Source organism: Phalacrocorax aristotelis, chromosome 3 (assembly GCF_949628215.1).
Source record: "Phalacrocorax aristotelis chromosome 3, bGulAri2.1, whole genome shotgun sequence".
NCBI classification, from domain to species: domain Eukaryota; kingdom Metazoa; phylum Chordata; class Aves; order Suliformes; family Phalacrocoracidae; genus Phalacrocorax; species Phalacrocorax aristotelis.
Window position 1 is genome coordinate 127,726,890 of NC_134278.1, and position 8,791 is coordinate 127,735,680.

The following is an 8,791-nucleotide window of genomic DNA, read 5'->3' on the forward strand; positions in this document are numbered from 1 at the left end:
CTAGGGAAAGTGAAAGTGCTTAACAGGACATATCTATTGCGTATATGCTTCTGAAAGTTTAGTTCACTATATCATTCGCTATATCAGTCAAGGATAAGCTTAATTTTCCTTTAACTAAACCCAAGACTTTCTTAAGGCTGAATCATAAAATGTTGTTTTATAAAGGAAATACTGAGGTTTCTCACTCTAGGGTGACATTTTTCCTCTTACAGTGAGATATGCCTGTAACACCACCTATGCCACCGTGTGCTGGGAGTCGGGGCCGGGCAGCTTCTGTTTTATTGCCGTTTCCTAGAGAAAACGATTTAAATAGAAATTATAAAACACTATTTGAAGTACAGCAGTTGAAATGGTCCTACTGCAACTTACTCCTTTTACATTATTTATTTCCTTGCGGGAAATTACAACTTTGTTCCCTACTTGAAAAACTTTGATACCCCAGCATCATCTATCCTGGAAAGCAAGAGGAAGCTGCCTTGGGGAGTGATCTCAGTTTAGCAATTCAGGATTTTACAAACCTAAGCTTGACGGGTGGGAGCAAGTGGGGACTGATTAAAGCAGCATTGGTGTGAATCTGAGCAAAACAAAGTAGTCCTCTTTCTCCTCGGTCCAGCAGAAGATAGTTTTAGGAGCATAAAGTAACTGCTGTCTTGTTCAGGGTTTCTGATCTAGACTCAGGAACCAACTTTTAAGTAGAAGGGGTTTGGAAATGACAGCTTTCCGATTCTTCCTTCTCTTCCTTTCAGCCGTTGCTTTTGTGTAGTGTGAATGTCCTTTGCTTTCAGGCCGTTTGGGGCAGTCGTAAACCAGACAATATGGCACATGGGCCTGAAGTTAACCAAGATTTGTCTCCAGATTTGCCTTCTCAAGCCAAATTCCTTTTGAGAAGAGGTTTTGTCTGTGTGAATGCAACAGAGTGAGACCAGCCTTACAGTCTTTCAACTCTAATGTGTACTTAGTTTAATTCTATGGACCGTTTTATGTGCTCTTCCTTTTCTAAGCAGTTTCAACAAAGTATTCATAATTACAGAAACATGGTTTCGCAGAAAAACAAAAAAATGCTCAGTATCATCCCTGTTAGGCTGTTCTTGGCCCTTTTCCTAACAGTTGCTGGCAAAGTTCAACTTCACTGTTCATTCCAGAGGCTCAAGTGGGGGCAGGGATGGACTTCGCTGTAGCCTACAATAATTAATATTCTTTGGCACACGACACACATTAAAGGGGTACTGGCAAGAGAGTAGTCACGGCACCAAAAATTCAACCAGTCCTCTGCACTTCAGATCAAAGAGCTACAAGGAAAATTAAAACCCAGGATTCCCATTTTTTTGCTGAGGAAGAGGAATGAGGTGTGGAGGACTGCAAGTTGTACTGCAGGGTTACAGATCGTGATCGGGGTAAAGTGCTTTCAGCTTACCTGAGACCCGACTTCCCTGAAATTTAGGTATTTCCATTGCTTGGCTTTCTCCAGCCACGCAAGTTTGGTGATCTCCTTGGTGGTTCTACGAGAAGTCACTGATGTGCTGAGTTACTTGGTGCTCACCCAGGTGTGGGTACGTGGCACCTGCAGCGCCCGGCCCACTAGGGTGGCTTGGCCGAACAGGATTACAACCCCACTGGAGCAATGCTCTGTTTAACCAGGCTTTGTGGAAACCGTCCGTAGTCAGCTTGGCAGTTGGGTCCGGTGGGTGATCAAGCTGTTTATTGGTCTCTCGACGTTTTGCTCTTGTACTGGAGGCCTTGGGTGCCTCAGCTGGGTGCCTCTTCTCCTCCACAACCAACCTGGGCTGCTGATGGAGCTGTACCCAGCTAGGGGTACCTGGGAGGTGAGAGGTGCTGCAGAGTGCCTCAGAAGCCTGTCCCCTACCGGGAGCCCATCCTTAAATATGCCAGTAGGAAAAGTATTTCTGCTTGTAGCTCGTTCATGCAGCCTTTGCAAAGAACCTCATGCACTGAGATAGCAGAAAGTTAAGAGGCCTGATGGGTGGTAGGTGAGGAAAACAAGAGAAGAGGGAGGCTTTTCCTCAGGTCTTATATATGCAACCATTTTGGAGAAAGCTGCATTCCAGTGTCACTGCCTTATGCTTGATCTGAACTTTCCTTGACACGTACCCTTGAATGCAGAACGGTTAACACAATCTCCATTGAGTCCCACGGCAAACAAACATTTTGGTGCGGCTGGTATTTGTTTGCTAGCTGCAGACAAGGCGATCTCATTAGAACTGCATTTACAACTTTTGCCAAACGTTTTGAAACTGGTTGACACGCGCAACAGCTGCCCGAGCCGGAATGGCATTCCATTCCCCGCCTCCGTCGTATTAGTGCAGGGGATGGCTTGAGTAATGACACTTAGATGGGATTTTTAAAAATGAAAGATAATTTGTCTTTGGAAGCGCCGTGCAGTGTGTTTTCATTCTCCGATTTAAAATAAGCCACAAAGTTTGGGTTTTATGGCTTTTCACAAAAGCCAAGAGAAGCGCTCACCCAGAGCTAACCCAAAAAATCTGAAGTCAAAACATTTTAAAGAGTTATGCAAAGTGTTTTCATCTGGTACTTAGTGAGGCTTTTACATTAAACTGTTCTTTAAAAAACACAACCAAACACGATTTCAGTGGTGGCACTTAGATTTTTCTCATACAACTCCAACATGGAGTTGGAGGGGGGATCTCATCAATGCCTGTAAATACCTGAAGGGCGGGTGTCAGGGGGATGGGGCCGGGCTCTTTTCAGCGGTGCCCAACGCCAGGCCAAGGGGCCACGGGCACAAGCTGGAACACGGGAAGCTCCACCTGAACATGAGGACAAACCCCTTCCCTGTGCGGGTGCCAGAGCAGGGGCACAGGCTGCCCAGAGAGGCTGTGGGGTCCCTTCCCTGGAGACATTCACCCCCCGCCTGGACGCGGCCCTGTGCCCCTGCTCTGGGGGTGCCTGCTCCAGCAGGGGTGGGACGGGATGAGCTCCAGAGGTGCCTCCCAACCCCCGCCACTCTGGGATGCTGTGATTCTATGGGGATCACCACGTAAGGTAGGCAAAGGAAAACTTTGCTATCCACACCCTTTTGCATGGTAAGTGATGCTGAACAGAATTCACAGAAGTTTACGTGAAGACCGGTGTGATACATGGCTCAGTCTGGGCTACACATTTGTTAGCCTGATGCATAACAAAGTTTATCAACACTCCTTAACTTTCTAAAGGCATCGCATTTCTGCTGGCCTGCTGTCCTGGTTCAGCCAGGGCATGTACTTGGTCACAGCCAAAAGCATTTCTGCAGGAATACAATTCCCACTCATTTCTCCAGACCCTTAGTGCAGAGCTGTTGAGCTTATGGCCTCGGACATGCAGTCCAAGGTCTTGGTTCCATGCAGGCTATTAAATCTAAACCATCAAATGTATTTTTTTTGGCTCTATGAGTCAGGGGCTGCAGTGCCCTTCACCTCTGTTGGTGATGATGCTTTAGTGATGATGCTTCTCTATCAAAGAGACACGGCATCAAACTTAATGAAGCACTAAATAGCCGAGACACTCTTTTCTCTGAGCATCTGGGGCGTGACAGTGGCCAAAGCAGCACCTACATGCAGGCATTCACATGCCTAATTTAACCCATAAAACTCCTGCATGAACATTTAAGAGTGGTTTCTAGCAGTTTAGTTTAAACACCATGTTCAGTTTAAGTAAGTCTGGTGTTGGCAGGAAAGCTGCTTTCATTTTCACTCTGTGCCCAGACCTGGAGCTCTGAGCTCCAACTCATGCTCCCAGTTGTGTTCAACTATGGTGCTAGAAGTCATTATTGCAGTTAAAAAAGGTCAGTGAATCAGGCTCCTGAAATAAGTGAGGGCCTTTGTCCCAGTTGGCTCAGATTTTTTTAAAAAAACAAAACACAAAAGAAAACACGACCTCGCATAAGAGAATGCGGTTGCAGCGGTGTAGCTAATATCTTGACCTGCATAGGTTCATAAACTGTTTCTCTTCAAAGCCAAAATGTATTTTGGAGCTACTCCAAGAATTTAGTTTCTATTAGCCACTACACAGATCTGGCTTTTTCTTGCACCATTTCTTCCTCATAGTCTTGCTAACAAAAAGAGACATCATGGCCAAGTTATCCAGCAGAGAGTCGCGGGATGGTCCTTGAGCATCCCGTTTGAGATCCCAGTAGTCTTGTCTCTGAACTGGAGACTAAAACCCACCTATTTGTTGATTTTTAACTGAATTGCTCCAGTTAGTCTCATCGCAGAGAAGGTAAAGTCGGAGGCTGTCCGGTACATTCAAGCTTCATCTTAGAAGATGTGGGATGAGTTCGGAGAGACGCAGGTTCCCGTCGACCTCTGCATCCACATCCCAACCCACGAGCAGGCGCTTGGTCAGCCAGTGTGGCTCTAGCTACAGTGTTGGACTACAGGACTGCTGCCTTATAAGTGCTAATTGTAAGTTTTAATGAGACAACCCAATTAGATGGCTTGACAGACCGTCACAACAGTGACGCAAGCGCGCTCAAACCCCATTACAGAAGCAGCAGAATTCCAAAGAACTGCTTTAAAAGAAAAGTCACAGAATAGCTCGCACGCAGCCCTGCAAACAACAACATCACCCACAGGCTGTGCAGAGCAAGGGGAAGGGCTGTGAGAGGAAAGGCAGAAACAAGACAAGTCAAAGGAATTAATCCAAATACTGATTTTTCCCTTTCTAACACTCAGCATGGGTGCAGCTTGGGTTTCAGGTACCACCTCGGAGTATAACTGCTTTAGGTAACTCCCACTGTATTGGTTTAATGGTACCTACAGAGAGTTATAACGTGGCTTTTGCAAAAAAACACGCATGTACCAAATCACTTGTGCCAGGCAGCGCATTACGTGGTCCTGCAGGTACCGACTGATGCCCAGGGCTGCATTCACTGATCCTCCCACACCCACAAGGCATTTCCTACCCCAAAACTGGAGCAAGTTTTCTCGACCCCCCCGCCCCGACTTCAGAGGATCAATAGATGTGGATTTGGGAATTCTTTTCTCCCCTTCATCCTCCAGTCAGGAATCATTCATACATCACCCACAGTCCCTCCTGGCTTGAACTGGGAGGCTGGGCATCCCCACAACCGGCTACAGGTAAGCTCTGTGACTGCCTAGCCCCAAACCCCTGGTTTTCCCAGATTGAGCTCGACACCTTAAATGTCACCAAGCCACAAGCCAGCTAACAGAGTGTTCGGGTGACACTCCCAGGACAAAATTCCCTTCGCATTAAGTGATTCTCAGTTACAGTCCTCTTCTTTTGACCAAAAGAGAGGCCAAGGTCCAGCAGGCTCAGCAAGGCCCCACTTGTCAAAGCAGAGAGCATTTTACAGAGCTCTTCTCCTTTCCACATGAGCCCCTTTTGCTCCTTTTTACGTCTGTGTCAAGGAAGGTCCAAGACTGACACCGAGGGTAACGAAAGCTCCTGGCTACTGATACTGCCGTGGCTTGTCAATGTTATTTCCCCTAAAATAAAAGACCCATACACACATCCCTGCTTGAACTGCCTGACACGTGCAGCAGAGAAGGAACTCTCAACACCTGAGCTGACGCTGAGAGGAGCAGTTATTTCTCTTTCCCATGAAAGTGAAGGCAACCATTATGGTGCTTCCATAGTGCTCTGAGAGAGATGCAGGCAGCAGCTGCGTGGAACATCTGCTCTGCCCTACAGATGCTGTCCGAGTCTTTCCCAGCCTACTGCTAAATGCTGTTCAAAGAAATATTACCCAGAGACATCTCCTTTGCCATCAGCTCTGACTGTCCCAGTAAGCTGTTGATAGGAAGCAACCACTGAGGACTGGGAGGCACCATACTGTGGTTTCAGCCTCAGAGCCAGTAACCGTAACGCAGCTGGAGCTGCAACGCAGGCCACCACAGGCTGCAAACTCAGTTTCCCTCCCTGCCTGCTTTATAAATCACTTGACACCACGTGAAGTATTGCTGCCAGCTCTGACAGCCTCTCGGGAAGATCCAACAGACTACTGCATGTCAGTGGGAGTTCTGCATTAACAAGTCCAAACCAAGCTACCCCAACCCTTGCAAGCGAAGAGCAACACTTCAAGAAAAGAACAGATGAACTCTGCAGCACTATAAACGTGCCCGTATTTGTTTCTCTGGGGTAAAAATATCCTGTCAAGCAACAGGTCATTAACACACAGCTAGCCAAGTTTTCAATAAGCTGGTGCCCAACTACTGTGGTATTAAATGACAACCCAATGCCTAATAGCATCAGTGAAGTCAAAGCACGTCCCTCTCCTAGGCACCACGCAGTCATAGCTCTGGAGGCTCTGGCGAGCACGGCGATACGTGATACGCTTTAGGGAGAGGGGACGTGAGGCAGGGCAATGCGATACAGAGCAGAAAAGCTGGTCTGCAGAAAGCAAGCTCACCGTAGGTGCAAGGCATGTAACTCGTTTGCAGGGTGGGAGCTACCCGCCCCGGAGCTGCCCCTGTAGCCCTTGTCCCAGCCCCAAAGGGACGCACCTTGAGAGTCCCTCTGCTCCGCACGTGCCTTACAGACACCAGCGAAGAGCTGCCGTCACGGGGATGCAGTGGGCAGCGCGCAACGACTGCTCTCTAGGGGCACGGGCTGACGGAGGGGAGACAGCCGAGAGCAGCAAGACCACCGCCTCGTTTTCCACACTCCATCCAGAGCACTGGGGCCAGCGGCAGGTCAGGCCTCTGCCAGACATATGTCAGGGGGCAAATAAAAGCCAAACTGCTGTCAGCAACAAAGTAAGCCTCCAACTGTATGCCAAAAAGCAGCCGCAGGTCTGCAGCGTGCCTCCCTCGCAGAGCACCCCGACACCTTTCTGCTGACAGTGTTCTTGTGCCGATGCTCAGCAGACAGAAAATCAACCCCCCAAAAAAACCAAACCAAAACCAACAAAAAAAAGCAAGACTGAAGAAAAGCTTTACAAGTGGCTTTACAGGTCTGTTAATTGCAAGATGAAAGTCTGGGACGCAGCGACTGCGTGGCCGGGCCAGTCAGCGAAACTCGGAGCAGCGGGCAGCGATGGCATGGAGGCGGAGCGGGGCAATAGCAAGTACTGTGGTTTACGAGGCTTTCCCCGGCGACAGCTTTGATCCTTATGTCCATCAGTCAAGTGACTGAAATACGAACCTGAGCCAACACGCAGGCACGATGCAAGGCTCCGAGGCCTTTCTGCCCACAGCCTCTTCCTTCCCATTTACTTGGGCACCTGGGCGACAGCACGTCACGACATGTCACAACACAACATCGCAGCTCAGCGCCTGATGCCCATCTCCCCTCTGCCCCCCAAACCCGCTCGAGTTTGTCACAACGGCTCAAGAGGGAGCGAGGCCAGCTCTCCTCCGCCGGCCCCCTCACAATAGAGGATCACCCTATTTGTGTGCAAAGGAGAGGGGCTGCCGCCGGGGCCGCAGCCCTCGCATCTGTAAGGGCCGGAGACAAGCCGCACAGATAGGCAGAAATCAATAAGCTGGCGGATCAGAGGGCCCGGCGGAGGAGCCGCTCCGTGCACACGCACAGGGGCCGAACATCTGTCAGGCAAACAAAAAGCAACCCAAGCGGAACAAAAGAGAGGATTATTTTCACTCAAGTTCTTCTTCAGTCTCAGCAGGCAACGTTCAAGCCGTCCTCGTATTCAGACACTGAGGCCTTATGGAGTACGGGCTGTCCGGGAAATGCCAAACGCTGTTACCAGAAGACAAAAGAGGGGGGAAAAGAAAAAAAAGAAAAAAAAAAGTAGATATGGAAAATTCAGACTGTCTTGTTGAGTGCGATCGAGCAGGGGGAGGGTGGAGGGGGCACCGATAAGGGGGTGGAGGGCAGGGAGGGGAGGGGAGGGGAGGACAGCGTGACGACGCGCCGAAGGAGTTGATGACAAATCTCCACAGCAGCCCTTGAAAACAAAGCTGATCATATCAGACGTGCCACAGAAGCACAAACTGCTGGCGCACAGCTACGGATTCACAAGCTCTGAGGCTGCACCCCCGGTTTCCTCCCTCACCTGGAATGGCAGAGTCGCTGCAGACCTGGCCCGCTCCCCGATGCCCCCCTCACCTGGAGGGGTCCCAGCTTTGCCCCCCTGCACTTCTAAGGGAGTGAAGGATTTAGGATAAGCTCAGAAACAAGCTACCATGCCTCTCCCTTGTGCTCGGCGTTAGGCAGCTGACACGGTCACTTTGCAGCTTGGTTTCTCCAGCACAGCTGTCTCTTCTAATCGGCGTGTCATATACAAGCTAGAAATAGACGCAAAAAAGTAAATTTGTGGTGAAACAGATTAAGTAAGATCAGATTTGGGCTTAAAATGTCAGAAGCCTTCATCCTTTCTGAAAGAGAAGACTTTTTGTCCTCCAAATTATTTTGCAGTTGAGAACTCCCCGTGCTGCATTCACGTGCTGCTGCTCTATGCCCTCATGCCGCTGCTGGCTTGGTACACGTTCAAACTTAATTTCTATTAGGGAAAAACACCCTCTAGGTTTTCGGTTTCCTTCAACGGTTTCACAGTAGGTAAGCTGCCCTCATTGCTGAAGGCAGGAGCTGTTCTGGATAAAGGTGAACTTGCTTAGCTGGAAGATACGCGCTCTGACCTTGCAGCTCCACGCCCATGGATGCATGCACCCGTCACATGCTAGCCCACAGCATCGCGCAAAACAGGTATATGTCTCTGCCTTGAACGTGGCTTGCCATAGAAGACATGGGGTCTTACTGGCATTTTAGGGAGTATTACATAGGTATTTTGAGCCAGCTTGATTTTATTACATTGTGTTTGGGGTGGGGGAGGGACGTGAACTGGAACAGGTTTTGA